The sequence below is a fragment of the Primulina eburnea genome, unplaced genomic scaffold, assembly GCF_022965805.1.
Source record: "Primulina eburnea isolate SZY01 unplaced genomic scaffold, ASM2296580v1 ctg590, whole genome shotgun sequence".
Taxonomy (NCBI): Eukaryota; Viridiplantae; Streptophyta; class Magnoliopsida; order Lamiales; family Gesneriaceae; genus Primulina; species Primulina eburnea.
Genome location: NW_027331376.1, coordinates 225,590 through 239,981, shown reverse-complemented (window position 1 = coordinate 239,981; position 14,392 = coordinate 225,590).

Genomic DNA, 14,392 nt, shown 5'->3' with positions numbered 1-14,392 from the left:
AGTCCATAGAAATGTCAATCCAAGTTCTTTTTAAGAATAGCACGCAAAAGTGTACCCAAAGTTCTGTTGACAACTTCAGTTTGTCCATCCGTTTGAGGATGACAAGTTGTAGATTACAACAATATTGAGCAAAGTTTAGCCCATAAAGTAATCCATAAATATAATCCCTCCCCTTCTTAGTCCTAGGCAACCCCAAAATAAAGTCCATAGAAATGTCATTCCAAGTTCTTTTAAGAATAGCACGCAAAAGTGTTCCAAAGTTCTATTTACAACTTCAGTTTGTCCATCCGTTTGAGGATGACAAGTAGTAGATTACAACAATATTGAGCAAAGTTTAGCCCATAAAGTAATCCAAAAATAGAATCCCTCCCCTTCTTAGTCCTAGGCAACCCCAAAATAAAGTCCATAGAAATGTCAATCCAAGTTCTTTTTAAGAATAGCACGCAAAAGTGTACCCAAAGTTCTATTGACAACTTCAGTTTGTCCATCCGTTTGAGGATGACAAGTAGTAGATTACAACAATATTGAGCAAAGTTTAGCCCATAAAGTAATCCAAAAATAGAATCCCTCCCCTTCTTAGTCCTAGGCAACCCCAAAATAAAGTCCATAGAAATGTCAATCCAAGTTCTTTTTAAGAATAGCACGCAAAAGTGTACCCAAAGTTCTGTTGACAACTTCAGTTTGTCCATCCGTTTGAGGATGACAAGTTGTAGATTACAACAATATTGAGCAAAGTTTAGCCCATAAAGTAATCCATAAATATAATCCCTCCCCTTCTTAGTCCTAGGCAACCCCAAAATAAAGTCCATAGAAATGTCATTCCAAGTTCTTTTAAGAATAGCACGCAAAAGTGTTCCCAAAGTTCTATTTACAACTTCAGTTTGTCCATCCGTTTGAGGATGACAAGTAGTAGATTACAAATTTATTGTGCAAAGTTTAGCCCATAAAGTAATCCATAAATATAATCCCTCCCCTTCTTAGTCCTAGGCAACCCCAAAATAAAGTCCATAGAAATGTCAATCCAAGTTCTTTTTAAGAATAGCACGCAAAAGTGTACCCAAAGTTCTATTGACAACTTCAGTTTGTCCATCCGTTTGAGGATGACAAGTAGTAGATTACAACAATATTGAGCAAAGTTTAGCCCATAAACTAATCCATAAATATAATCCCTCCCCTTCTTAGTCCTAGGCAACCCCAAAATAAAGTCCATAGAAATGTCATTCCAAGTTCTTTTAAGAATAGCACGCAAAAGTGTTCCTAAAGTTCTATTTACAACTTCAGTTTGTCCATCCGTTTGAGGATGACAAGTAGTAGATTACAACAATATTGAGCAAAGTTTAGCCCATAAAGTAATCCAAAAATAGAATCCCTCCCCTTCTTAGTCCTAGGCAACCCCAAAATAAAGTGCATAGAAATGTCAATCCAAGTTCTTTTAAGAATAGCACGCAAAAGTGTTACCCAAAGTTCTATTGACAACTTCAGTTTGTCCATCCGTTTGAGGATGACAAGTAGTAGATTACAACAATATTGAGCAAAGTTTAGCCCATAAAGTAATCCAAAAATAGAATCCCTCCCCTTCTTAGTCCTAGGCAACCCCAAAATAAAGTCCATAGAAATGTCAATCCAAGTTCTTTTAAGAATATCACGCAAAAGTGTACCCAAAGTTCTGTTGACAACTTCAGTTTGTCCATCCGTTTGAGGATGACAAGTTGTAGATTACAACAATATTGAGCAAAGTTTAGCCCATAAAGTAATCCATAAATATAATCCCTCCCCTTCTTAGTCCTAGGCAACCCCAAAATAAAGTCCATAGAAATGTCATTCCAAGTTCTTTTAAAGAATAGCACGCAAAAGTGTTCCCAAAGTTCTATTTACAACTTCAGTTTGTCCATCCGTTTGAGGATGACAAGTAGTAGATTACAACATTATTGAGCAAAGTTTAGCCCATAAAGTAATCCATAAATATAATCCCTCCCCTTCTTAGTCCTAGGCAACCCCAAAATAAAGTCCATAGAAATGTCAATCCATGTTCTTTTAAGAATATCACGCAAAAGTGTACCCAAAGTTCTATTGACAACTTCAGTTTGTCCATCCGTTTGAGGATGACAAGTAGTAGATTACAACAATATTGAGCAAAGTTTAGCCCATAAAGTAATCCAAAAATAGAATCCCTCCCCTTCTTAGTCCTAGGCAACCCCAAAATAAAGTCCATAGAAATGTCAATCCAAGTTCTTTTAAGAATAGCACGCAAAAGTGTACCCAAAGTTCTGTTGACAACTTCAGTTTGTCCATCCGTTTGAGGATGACAAGTTGTAGATTACAACAATATTGAGCAAAGTTTAGCCCATAAACTAATCCATAAATATAATCCCTCCCCTTCTTACTCCTAGGCAACCCCAAAATAAAGTCCATAGAAATGTCAATTCCAAGTTCTTTTAAGAATAGCACGCAAAAGTGTTCCTAAAGTTCTATTTACAACTTCAGTTTGTCCATCCGTTTGAGGATGACAAGTAGTAGATTACAACAATATTGAGCAAAGTTTAGCCCATAAAGTAATCCAAAAATAGAATCCCTCCCCTTCTTAGTCCTAGGCAACCCCAAAATAAAGTCCATAGAAATGTCAATCCAAGTTCTTTTTAAGAATAGCACGCAAAAGTGTACCCAAAGTTCTATTGACAACTTCAGTTTGTCCATCCGTTTGAGGATGACAAGTAGTAGATTACAACAATATTGAGCAAAGTTTAGCCCATAAAGTAATCTAAAATAGAATCCCTCCCCTTCTTAGTCCTAGGCAACCCCAAAATAAAGTCCATAGAAATGTCAATCCAAGTTCTTTTTAAGAATAGCACGCAAAAGTGTACTCAAAGTTCTGTTGACAACTTCAGTTTGTCCATCCGTTTGAGGATGACAAGTTGTAGATTACAACAATATTGAGCAAAGTTTAGCCCATAAAGTAATCCATAAATATAATCCCTCCCCTTCTTAGTCCTAGGCAACCCCAAAATAAAGTCCATAGAAATGTCATTCCAAGTTCTTTTAAGAATAGCACGCAAAAGTGTTCCCAAAGTTCTATTTACAACTTCAGTTTGTCCATTCGTTTGAGGATGACAAGTAGTAGATTACAACATTATTGTAGCAAAGTTTAGCCCATAAAGTAATCCATAAATAGAATCCCTCCCCTTCTTAGTCCTAGGCAACCCCAAAATAAAGTCCATAGAAATGTCAATCCATGTTCTTTTAAGAATAGCACGCGAAAGTGTACCCAAAGTTCTATTGACAACTTCAGTTTGTCCATCCGTTTGAGGATGACAAGTAGTAGATTACAACAATATTGAGCAAAGTTTAGCCCATAAAGTAATCCAAAAATAGAATCCCTCCCCTTCTTAGTCCTAGGCAACCCCAAAATAAAGTCCATAGAAATGTCAATCCAAGTTCTTTTTAAGAATAGCACGCAAAAGTGTACCCAAAGTTCTGTTGACAACTTCAGTTTGTCCATCCGTTTGAGGATGACAAGTTGTAGATTACAACAATATTGAGCAAAGTTTAGCCCATAAACTAATCCATAAATATAATCCCTCCCCTTCTTAGTCCTAGGCAACCTCAAAATAAAGTCCATAGAAATGTCATTCCAAGTTCTTTTAAGAATAGCACGCAAAAGTGTTCCTAAAGTTCTATTTACAACTTCAGTTTGTCCATCCGTTTGAGGATGACAAGTAGTAGATTACAACAATATTGAGCAAAGTTTAGCCCATAAAGTAATCCAAAAATAGAATCCCTCCCCTTCTTAGTCCTAGGCAACCCCAAAATAAAGTCCATAGAAATTTCAATCCAAGTTCTTTTTAAGAATAGCACGCAAAATTGTACCCAAAGTTCTATTGACAACTTCAGTTTGTCCATCCGTTTGAGGATGACAAGTAGTAGATTACAACAATATTGAGCAAAGTTTAGCCCATAAAGTAATCCAAAAATAGAATCCCTCCCCTTCTTAGTCCTAGGCAACCCCAAAATAAAGTCCATAGAAATGTCAATCCAAGTTCTTTTTAAGAATAGCACGCAAAAGTGTACCCAAAGTTCTGTTGACAACTTCAGTTTTTCCATCCGTTTGAGGATGACAAGTTGTAGATTACAACAATATTGAGCAAAGTTTAGCCCATAAAGTAATCCATAAATATAATCCCTCCCCTTCTTAGTCCTAGGTAACCCCAAAATAAAGTCCATAGAAATGTCATTCCAAGTTCTTTTAAGAATAGCACGCAAAAGTGTTCCCAAAGTTCTATTTACAACTTCAGTTTGTCCATCCGTTTGAGGATGACAAGTAGTAGATTACAACTTTATTGTGCAAAGTTTAGCCCATAAAGTAATCCATAAATATAATCCCTCCCCTTCTTAGTCCTAGGCAACCCCAAAATAAAGTCCATAGAAATGTCAATCCATGTTCTTTTTAAGAATAGCACGCAAAAGTGTACCCAAAGTTCTATTGACAACTTCAGTTTGTCCATCCGTTTGAGGATGACAAGTAGTAGATTACAACAATATTGAGCAAAGTTTAGCCCATAAAGTAATCCAAAAATAGAATCCCTCCCCTTCTTAGTCCTAGGCAACCCCAAAATAAAGTCCATAGAAATGTCAATCCAAGTTCTTTTTAAGAATAGCACGCAAAAGTGTACCCAAAGTTCTATTGACAACTTCAGTTTGTCCATCCGTTTGAGGATGACAAGTAGTAGATTACAACAATATTGAGCAAAGTTTAGCCCATAAAGTAATCCAAAAATAGAATCCCTCCCCTTATTAGTCCTAGGCAACCCCAAAATAAAGTCCATAGAAATGTCAATCCAAGTTCTTTTTAAGAATAGCACGCAAAAGTGTACCCAAAGTTCTGTTGACAACTTCAGTTTGTCCATCCGTTTGAGGATGACAAGTTGTAGATTACAACAATATTGAGCAAAGTTTAGCCCATAAACTAATCCATAAATATAATCCCTCCCCTTCTTAGTCCTAGGCAACCCCAAAATAAAGTCCATAGAAATGTCAGCCCAAGTTCTTTTAAGAATAGCACGCAAAAGTGTTCCCAAAATTCTATTTACAACTTCAGTTTGTCCATCCGTTTGAGGATGACAAGTAGTAGATTACAACTTTATTGTGCAAAGTTTAGCCCATAAAGTAATCCATAAATAAAATCCCTCCCCTTCTTAGTCCTAGGCAACCCCAAAATAAAGTCCATAGAAATGTCAATCCAAGTTCTTTTAAGAATAGCACGCAAACTTGTTCTCAAAGTCCTATTTACAACTTCAGTTTGTCCATCCGTTTGAGGATGACAAGTAGTAGATTACAACAATATTGAGCAAAGTTTAGCCCATAAAGTAATCCAAAAATAGAATCTCTCCCCTTCTTAGTCCTAGGCAACCCCAAAATAAAGTCCATAGAAATGTCAATCCAAGTTCTTTTTAAGAATAGCACGCAAAAGTGTACCCAAAGTTCTGTTGACAACTTCAGTTTGTCCATCCGTTTGAGGATGACAAGTTGTAGATTACAACAATATTGAGCAAAGTTTAGCCCATAAAGTAATCCATAAATATAATCCCTCCCCTTCTTAGTCCTAGGCAACCCTAAAATAAAGTCCATAGAAATGTCATTCCAAGTTCTTTTAAGAATAGCACGCAAAAGTGTTCCCAAAGTTCTATTTACAACTTCAGTTTGTCCATCCGTTTGAGGATGACAAGTAGTAGATTACAACTTTATTGTGCAAAGTTTTGCCCATAAAGTAATCCATAAATATAATCCCTCCCCTTCTTAGTCCTAGGCAACCCCAAAATAAAGTCCATAGAAATGTCAATCCATGTTCTTTTTAAGAATAGCACGCAAAAGTGTACCCAAAGTTCTATTGACAACTTCAGTTTGTCCATCCGTTTGAGGATGACAAGTAGTAGATTACAACAATATTGAGCAAAGTTTAGCCCATAAAGTAATCCAAAAATAGAATCCCTCCCCTTCTTAGTCCTAGGCAACCCCAAAATAAAGTCTATAGAAATGTCAATCCAAGTTCTTTTTAAGAATAGCACGCAAAAGTGTACCCAAAGTTCTCTTGACAACTTCAGTTTGTCCATCCGTTTGAGGATGACAAGTAGTAGATTACAACAATATTGAGCAAAGTTTAGCCCATAAAGTAATCCAAAAATAGAATCCCTCCCCTTCTTAGTCCTAGGCAACCCCAAAATAAAGTCCATAGAAATGTCAATCCAAGTTCTTTTTAAGAATAGCACGCAAAAGTGTACCCAAAGTTCTGTTGACAACTTCAGTTTGTCCATCCGTTTGAGGATGACAAGTTGTAGATTACAACAATATTGAGCAAAGTTTAGCCCATAAACTAATCCATAAATATAATCCCTCCCCTTCTTAGTCCTAGGCAACCCCAAAATAAAGTCCATAGAAATGTCATTCCAAGTTCTTTTAAGAATAGCACGCAAAAGTGTTCCTAAAGTTCTATTTACAACTTCAGTTTATCCATCCGTTTGAGGATGACAAGTAGTAGATTACAACAATATTGAGCAAAGTTTAGCCCATAAAGTAATCCAAAATAGAATCCCTCCCCTTCTTAGTCCTAGGCAACCCCAAAATAAAGTCCATAGAAATGTCAATCCAAGTTCTTTTTAAGAATAGCACGCAAAAGTGTACCCAAAGTTCTATTGACAACTTCAGTTTGTCCATCCGTTTGAGGATGACAAGTAGTAGATTACAACAATATTGAGCAAAGTTTAGCCCATAAAGTAATCCTAAAATAGAATCCCTCCCCTTCTTAGTCCTAGGCAACCCCAAAATAAAGTCCATAGAAATGTCAATCCAAGTTCTTTTTAAGAATAGCACGCAAAAGTGTACCCAAAGTTCTGTTGACAACTTCAGTTTGTCCATCCGTTTGAGGATGACAAGTTGTAGATTACAACAATATTGAGCAAAGTTTAGCCCATAAAGTAATCCATAAATATAATCTCTCCCCTTCTTAGTCCTAGGCAACCCCAAAATAAAGTCCATAGAAATGTCATTCCAAGTTCTTTTAAGAATAGCACGCAAAAGTGTTCCCAAAGTTCTATTTACAACTTCAGTTTGTCCATCCGTTTGAGGATGACAAGTAGTAGATTACAACTTTATTGTGCAAAGTTTAGCCCATAAAGTAATCCATAAATATAATCCCTCCCCTTCTTAGTCCTAGGCAACCCCAAAATAAAGTCCATAGAAATGTCAATCCATGTTCTTTTTAAGAATAGCACGCAAAAGTGTACCCAAAGTTCTATTGACAACTTCAGTTTGTCCATCCGTTTGAGAATGACAAGTAGTAGATTACAACAATATTGAGCAAAGTTTAGCCCATAAAGTAATCCAAAAATAGAATCCCTCCCCTTCTTAGTCCTAGGCAACCCCAAAATAAAGTCCATAGAAATGTCAATCCAAGTTCTTTTTAAGAATAGCACGCAAAAGTGTACCCAAAGTTCTGTTGACAACTTCAGTTTGTCCATCCGTTTGAGGATGACAAGTTGTAGATTACAACAATATTGATCAAAGTTTAGCCCATAAAGTAATCCATAAATATAATCCCTCCCCTTCTTAGTCCTAGGCAACCCCAAAATAAAGTCCATAGAAATGTCATTCCAAGTTCTTTTAAGAATAGCACGCAAAAGTGTTCCCAAAGTTCTATTTACAACTTCAGTTTGTCCATCTGTTTGAGGTTGACAAGTAGTAGATTACAACTTTATTGTGCAAAGTTTAGCCCATAAAGTAATCCATAAATATAATCTGATATGAATCTTGACACGAATAAATAGCAAACACGATTAAAAATAAATCGCACCCTCTATTCAATTACGATATTAAGATTCGTGTGTTTTTCCCGATCTTTTGAATCAAGTATTATGTGATATTCACCTCTAAACTAGCAAGAGTTTAGCAACAAATAAACACGAGGATAAGCAATCGAAAACTATACGAACCTTCGAAGAACTTTGCCTACGACAATCCGCACAAGCAACGATCGACAAACGCCACAAAGTTAAAAACTTTGATAAGTTTGATTTGATTTGACAAAGCTTGGCTTTGAAAAGTTGAGAGAAAATTCTCAAAAGTTTTGATAAACTCAAAATAAAATATGTATTGTGTGTAATTTTTCGTCCAACAAAATCAATATATCAAAAGATACCATGCAATCTAGTGTCCCAAAATAATAAAACTCTAGAAAAGGAAACAAATCCGCGCAGAAAACGCTAGGCACGGACCCCGTGCAGACCTCCGTGTCTGGGTCCGTGTACATACTGTACTAATCTTCAATCTGGATCAAAGGACACGGACCCCGTGCTCACCTCCGTGTACGGATCCGTGTAGGCACTGTACTTGCCAACTTCAAAGGGCACGGACCCCGTGCCTGGGTCCGTCTCCAGGTCCGTGCAGGCACTGTAAAAACTCATCCCAGCTTGTAAAGGACACGGACCCCGTGTGCAGGTCCGTGTACACGTCCGTGTAGCCTCGGGTTTCTCCAACAATGCTTGAATGATTTTTTTTTTGGTTCCCAAACGCCACTCCCATGAGTTTCCATGCCTTCCTCGGAGCTTGGCTGTCCATGATCGCATCATAATCCCTCCCCTTCTTAATCCTAGACAACCCCAAAATAAAGTCCATAGAAATGTCATTCCAAGTTCTTTTAAGAATAGCACGCAAAATTGTTCCCAAAGTTCTATTGACAACTTCAGTTTGTCCATCCGTTTGAGGATGACAATTAGTAGATTACAACAATATTGAGCAAAGTTTAGCCCATAAAGTAATCCAAAAATAGAATCCCTCCCCTTCATAGTCCTAGACAACCCCAAAATAAAGTCCATAGAAATGTCAATCCAAGTTCTTTTTAAGAATAGCACGCAAAAGTGTACCCAAAGTTCTGTTGACAACTTCTGTTTGTCTATCCGTTTGAGGATGACAAGTTGTAGATTACAACAATATTGAACAAAGTTTAGCCCATAAAATAATCCATAAATATAATCCCTCCCCTTCTTAGTCCTAGGCAACCCCAAAATAAAGTCCATAGAAATGTCATTCCAAGTTCTTTTAAGAATAGCACGCAAAAGTGTTCCCAAAGTTCTATTTACAACTTCAGTTTGTCCATCCGTTTGAGGATGACAAGTAGTAGATTACAACTTTATTGTGCAAAGTTTAGCCCATAAAGTATACCATAAATATAATCCCTCCCCTTCTTAGTCCTAGGCAACCCCAAAATAAAGTCCATAGAAATGTCAATCCATGTTCTTTTTAAGAATAGCACGCAAAAGTGTACCCAAAGTTCTATTGACAACTTCAGTTTGTCCATCCGTTTGAGGATTACAAGTAGTAGATTACAACAATATTGAGCAAAGTTTAGCCCATAAAGTAATCCAAAAATAGAATCCCTCCCCTTCTTAGTCTTAGACAACCCCAAAATAAAGTCCATAGAAATGTCAATCCAAGTTCTTTTAAGAATCCCTCCCCTTCTTAGTCCTAGGCAACCCCAAAATAAAGTCCATTGAAATGTCAATCCAAGTTCTTTTAAGAATAGCACGGAAAAGTGTTCCCAAAGTTCTATTTACAACTTCAATTTGACCATCCGTTTGAGGATGACAACTAGTAGATTACAACTTTATTGTGCAAATTTTAGCCCATAAAGTAATCCAAAAATAGAATCCCTCCCCTTCTTAGTCCTAGGCAACCCCAAAATAAAGTCCATAGAAATATCAATCCAAGTTCTTTTAAGAATAGCACGCAAAAGTGTTCCCAAAGTTCTATTTACAACTTCAGTTTGTCCATCCGTTTGAGGATGACAAGTAGTAGATTACAACAATATTGATCAAAGTTTAGCCCATAAAGTAATCCAAAAATAGAATCCCTCCCCTTCTTAGTCTTACACAACCCCAAAATAAAGTCCATAGAAATGTCAATCCAAGTTCTTTTAAGAATCCCTCCCCTTCTTAGTCCTAGGCAACCCCAAAATAAAGTCCATTGAAATGACAATCCAAGTTCTTTTAAGAATAGCATGGAAAAGTGTTCCCAAAGTTCTATTTACAACTTCAGTTTGTCCATCCGTTTGAGGATGACAACTAGTAGATTACAACTTTATTGTGCAAATTTTAGCCCATAAAGTAATCCAAAAATAGAATCCCTCCCCTTCTTAGTCCTAGGCAACCCCAAAATAAAGTCCATAGAAATGTCAATCCAAGTTCTTTTAAGAATAGCACGCAAAAGTGTTCCCAAAGTTCTATTTACAACTTCAGTTTGTCCATCCGTTTGAGGATGACAAGTAGTAGATTACAACAATATTGAGCAAAGTTTAGCCCATAAAGTAATCCAAAAATAGAATCCCTCTCTTTCTTAGTCCTAGGCAACCCCAAAATAAAGTCAATAGAAATATCAATCCAAGTTCTTTTAAGAATAGCACGCAAAAGTGTTCCCAAAGTTTTATTTACAACTTCAGTTTGTCCATCCGTTTGATGATGACAAATAGTAGATTACAACTTTATTGTGCAAATTTTAGCCCATAAAGTAATCCAAAAATAGAATCCCTCCCCTTCTTAGTCCTAGGCAACCCCAAAATAAAGTCCATAGAAATGTCAATCCAAGTTCTTTTAAGAATAGCACGCAAAAGTGTTCCCAAAGTTCTATTTACAACTTCAGTTTGTCCATCCGTTTGAGGATGACAAGTAGTAGATTACAACAATATTGAGCAAAGTTTAGCCCATAAAGTAATCCAAAAATAGAATCCCTCCCTTTCTTAGTCCTAGGCAACCCCAAAATAAATTCCATAGAAAGATTAATCCAAGTTCTTTTAAGAATACACTACAAGAAAAAATGCTTATTGTGACACTTTTTTGTAGACACTTTTAATTAAATGTTGTTACAAATACTTAATAATGACACTTGTAAAAAATTAATAATGTGTAAAATAAAAAAAACATATTAGATTATTTATCATGACATTTTTAATTGATGTCATCTTTTATATGGAGGGAAACAATAACTTTTCCCACATCGTAAAAAATCGTTAAAAACTAAAAAAATTCACTATAAATAAGTGTGAGAATATTTGGGTTAGATAAATATTGGAGGAATGAAAATAATTGTCTTCCTCCATATAAAAAATGACATCAATTAAAAATGTCAGGATAACTAATCTAATATGTTTTTTTATTCTCACATTTATTTTATCTAATTTTCCTCCTCTTATATTTATCCAACCCAAATATTCCCACATTTGTTATTGTCACTATAAATAACATACACGACACTTTTAGTCGTCATTATAAATGATTTTAACTGACATATAAATTTGTCATTATTACTATAATAACAAGGCATCTATAAATGTATTTAAATATGAGTTTTCCTGACATTTAAAATTGTCATTATATGAATTATTAGTAACACATATGAAGTTGTCATTAACATCTTATAATGACATTAAAAAATGTCAGTAAGTTTAAGACGACATTGGAATAGATGACATTTGTTGGAGGTGTCACTAAAAATTAAATGCCACTAAATATTGAATATGATGACATTTATGAATGTCACCATAAGCATTTTTTCTTGTAGTGATAGCACGCAAAAGTGTTCCCAAAGTTCTATTTACAATTTCAGTTTGTCCATCCGTTTGAGGATGACAAGTAGTAGATTACAACTTTATTGTGCAAAGTTTAGCCCATAAAGTAATCCATAAATAGAATCCCTGCCCTTCTTAGTCCTAGGCAACCCCAAAATAAAGTCCATAGAAATGTCATTCCAAGTTCTTTTAAGAATATCACGCAAAAGTGTTCCCAAAGTTCTATTTAGGACTTCAGTTTGTCCATCCGTTTGAGGATGACAAGTAGTAGATTACAACTTTATTGTGCAAAGTTTAGCCCATAAAGTAATCCATAAATATAATCCCTCCCCTTCTTAGTCCTAGGCAACCCCAAAATAAAGTCCATAGAAATGTCAATCCATGTTCTTTTTAAGAATAGCACGCAAAAGTGTACCCAAAGTTCTATCGACAACTTCAGTTTGTCCATCCGTTTGATGATGACAAGTAGTAGATTACAACAATATTGAGCAAAGTTTAGCCCATAAAGTAATCCAAAAATAGAATCTCTCCCCTTCTTAGTCCTAGGCAACCCCAAAATAAAGTCCACAGAAATGTCAATCCAAGTTCTTTTAAGAATCCCTCCCCTTCTTAGTCCTAGGCAACCCCAAAATAAAATCCATTGAAATGTAAATCCAAATTCTTTTAAGAATAGCACGCAAAAGTGTTCCCAAAGTTCTATTTACAACTTCAGTTTGTCCATCCGTTTGAGGATGACAAGTAGTAGATTACAACTTTATTGTGCAAAGTTTAGCCCATAAAGTAATCCATAAATAGAATCCCTCCCCTTCTTAGTCCTAGGCAACCCCAAAATAAAGCCCATAGAAATGTCATTCCAAGTTCTTTTAAGAATAGCACGCAAAAGTGTTCCCAAAGTTCTATTTACGACTTCAGTTTGTCCATCCGTTTGAGGATGACAAGTAGTAGATTACAACTTTATTGTGCAAAGTTTAGCCCATAAAGTATACCATAAATATAATCCCTCCCCTTCTTAGTCCTAGGCAACCCCAAAATAAAGTCCATAGAAATGTCAATCCATGTTCTTTTTAAGAATAGCACGCAAAAGTGTACCCAAAGTTCTATTGACAACTTCAGTTTGTCCATCCGTTTGATGATGACAAGTAGTAGATTACAACAATATTGAGCAAAGTTTAGCCCATAAAGTAATCCAAAAATAGAATCCCTCCCCTTCTTAGTCCTAGGCAACCCCAAAATAAAGTCCATAGAAATGTCAATCCAAGTACTTTTAAGAATAGCACGCCAAAGTGTACCCAAAGTTCTATTGACAACTTCAGTTTGTCCATCCGTTTGAGGATGACAAGTAGTAGATTACAACAATATTGAGCAAAGTTTAGCCCATAAAGTAATCCAAAAATAGAATCCCTCCCCTTCTTAGTCCTAGGCAACCCCAAAATAAAGTCCATAGAAATGTCAATCCAAGTTCTTTTTAAGAATAGCACGCAAAAGTGTACCCAAAGTTCTGTTGACAACTTCAGTTTGTCCATCCGTTTGAGGATGACAAGTTGTAGATTACAACAATATTGAGCAAAGTTTAGCCTATAAAGTAATCCATAAATATAATCCCTCCCCTTCTTAGTCCTAGGCAACCCCAAAATAAAGTTCATAGAAATGTCATTCCAAGTTCTTTTAAGAATAGCACGCAAAAGTGTTCCCAAAGTAATATTTACGACTTCAGTTTATCCATCCGTTTGAGGATGACAAGTAGTAGATTACAACTTTATTGTGCAAAGTTTAGCCCATAAAGTAATCCATAAATATAATCCCTCCTCTTCTTAGACCTAGGCAACTCCAAAATAAAGTCCACAGAAATGTCAATCCATGTTCTTTTTAAGAATAGCACGCAAAAGTGTACCCAAAGTTCTATTGACAACTTCAGTTTGTCCATCCGTTTGAGGATGACAAGTAGTAGATTACAACAATATTGAGCAAAGTTTAGCCCATAAAGTAATCCAAAAATAAAATCCCTCCCCTTCTTAGTCCTAGGCAACCCCAAAATAAAGTCTATAGAAATGTCAATCCAAGTTCTTTTAAGAATCCCTCCCCTTCTTAGTCCTTGGCAACCCCAAAATAAAGTCCATAGAAATGTCATTCCAAGTTCTTTTAAGAATAGCACGCAAAAGTGTTCCCAAAGTTCTATTTACAACTTCAGTTTGTCCATCCGTTTGAGGATGACAAGTAGTAGATTACAAATTTATTGTGCAAATTTTAGCCCATAAAGTAATCCATAAATAGAATCCCTCCTCTTCTTAGTCCTAGGCAACCCCAAAATAAAGTCCATAGAAATGTCACTCCAAGTTCTTTTAAGAATAGCACGGAAAAGTGTTCCCAAAGTTCTATTTACAACTTCAGTTTGTCCATCCGTTTGAGGATGACAAGTAGTAGATTACAACAATATTGAGCAAAGTTTAGCCCATAAAGTAATCCAAAAATAGAATCCCTCCCCTTCTTAGTCCTAGGCAACCCCAAAATAAAGTCCATAGAAATGTCAATCCAAGTACTTTTAAGAATAGCACGCCAAAGTGTACACAAAGTTCTATTGACAACTTCAGTTTGTCCATCCGTTTGAGGATGAAAAGTAGTAGATTACAACAATATTGAGCAAAGTTTAGCCCATAAAGTAATCCAAAAATAGAATCCCTCCCCTTCTTAGTCCTAGGCAACTTCAAAATAAAGTCCATAGAAATGTTAATCCAAGTTTTTTTTAAGAATAGCACGCAAAAGTGTACCCAAAGTTCTATTGACAACTTC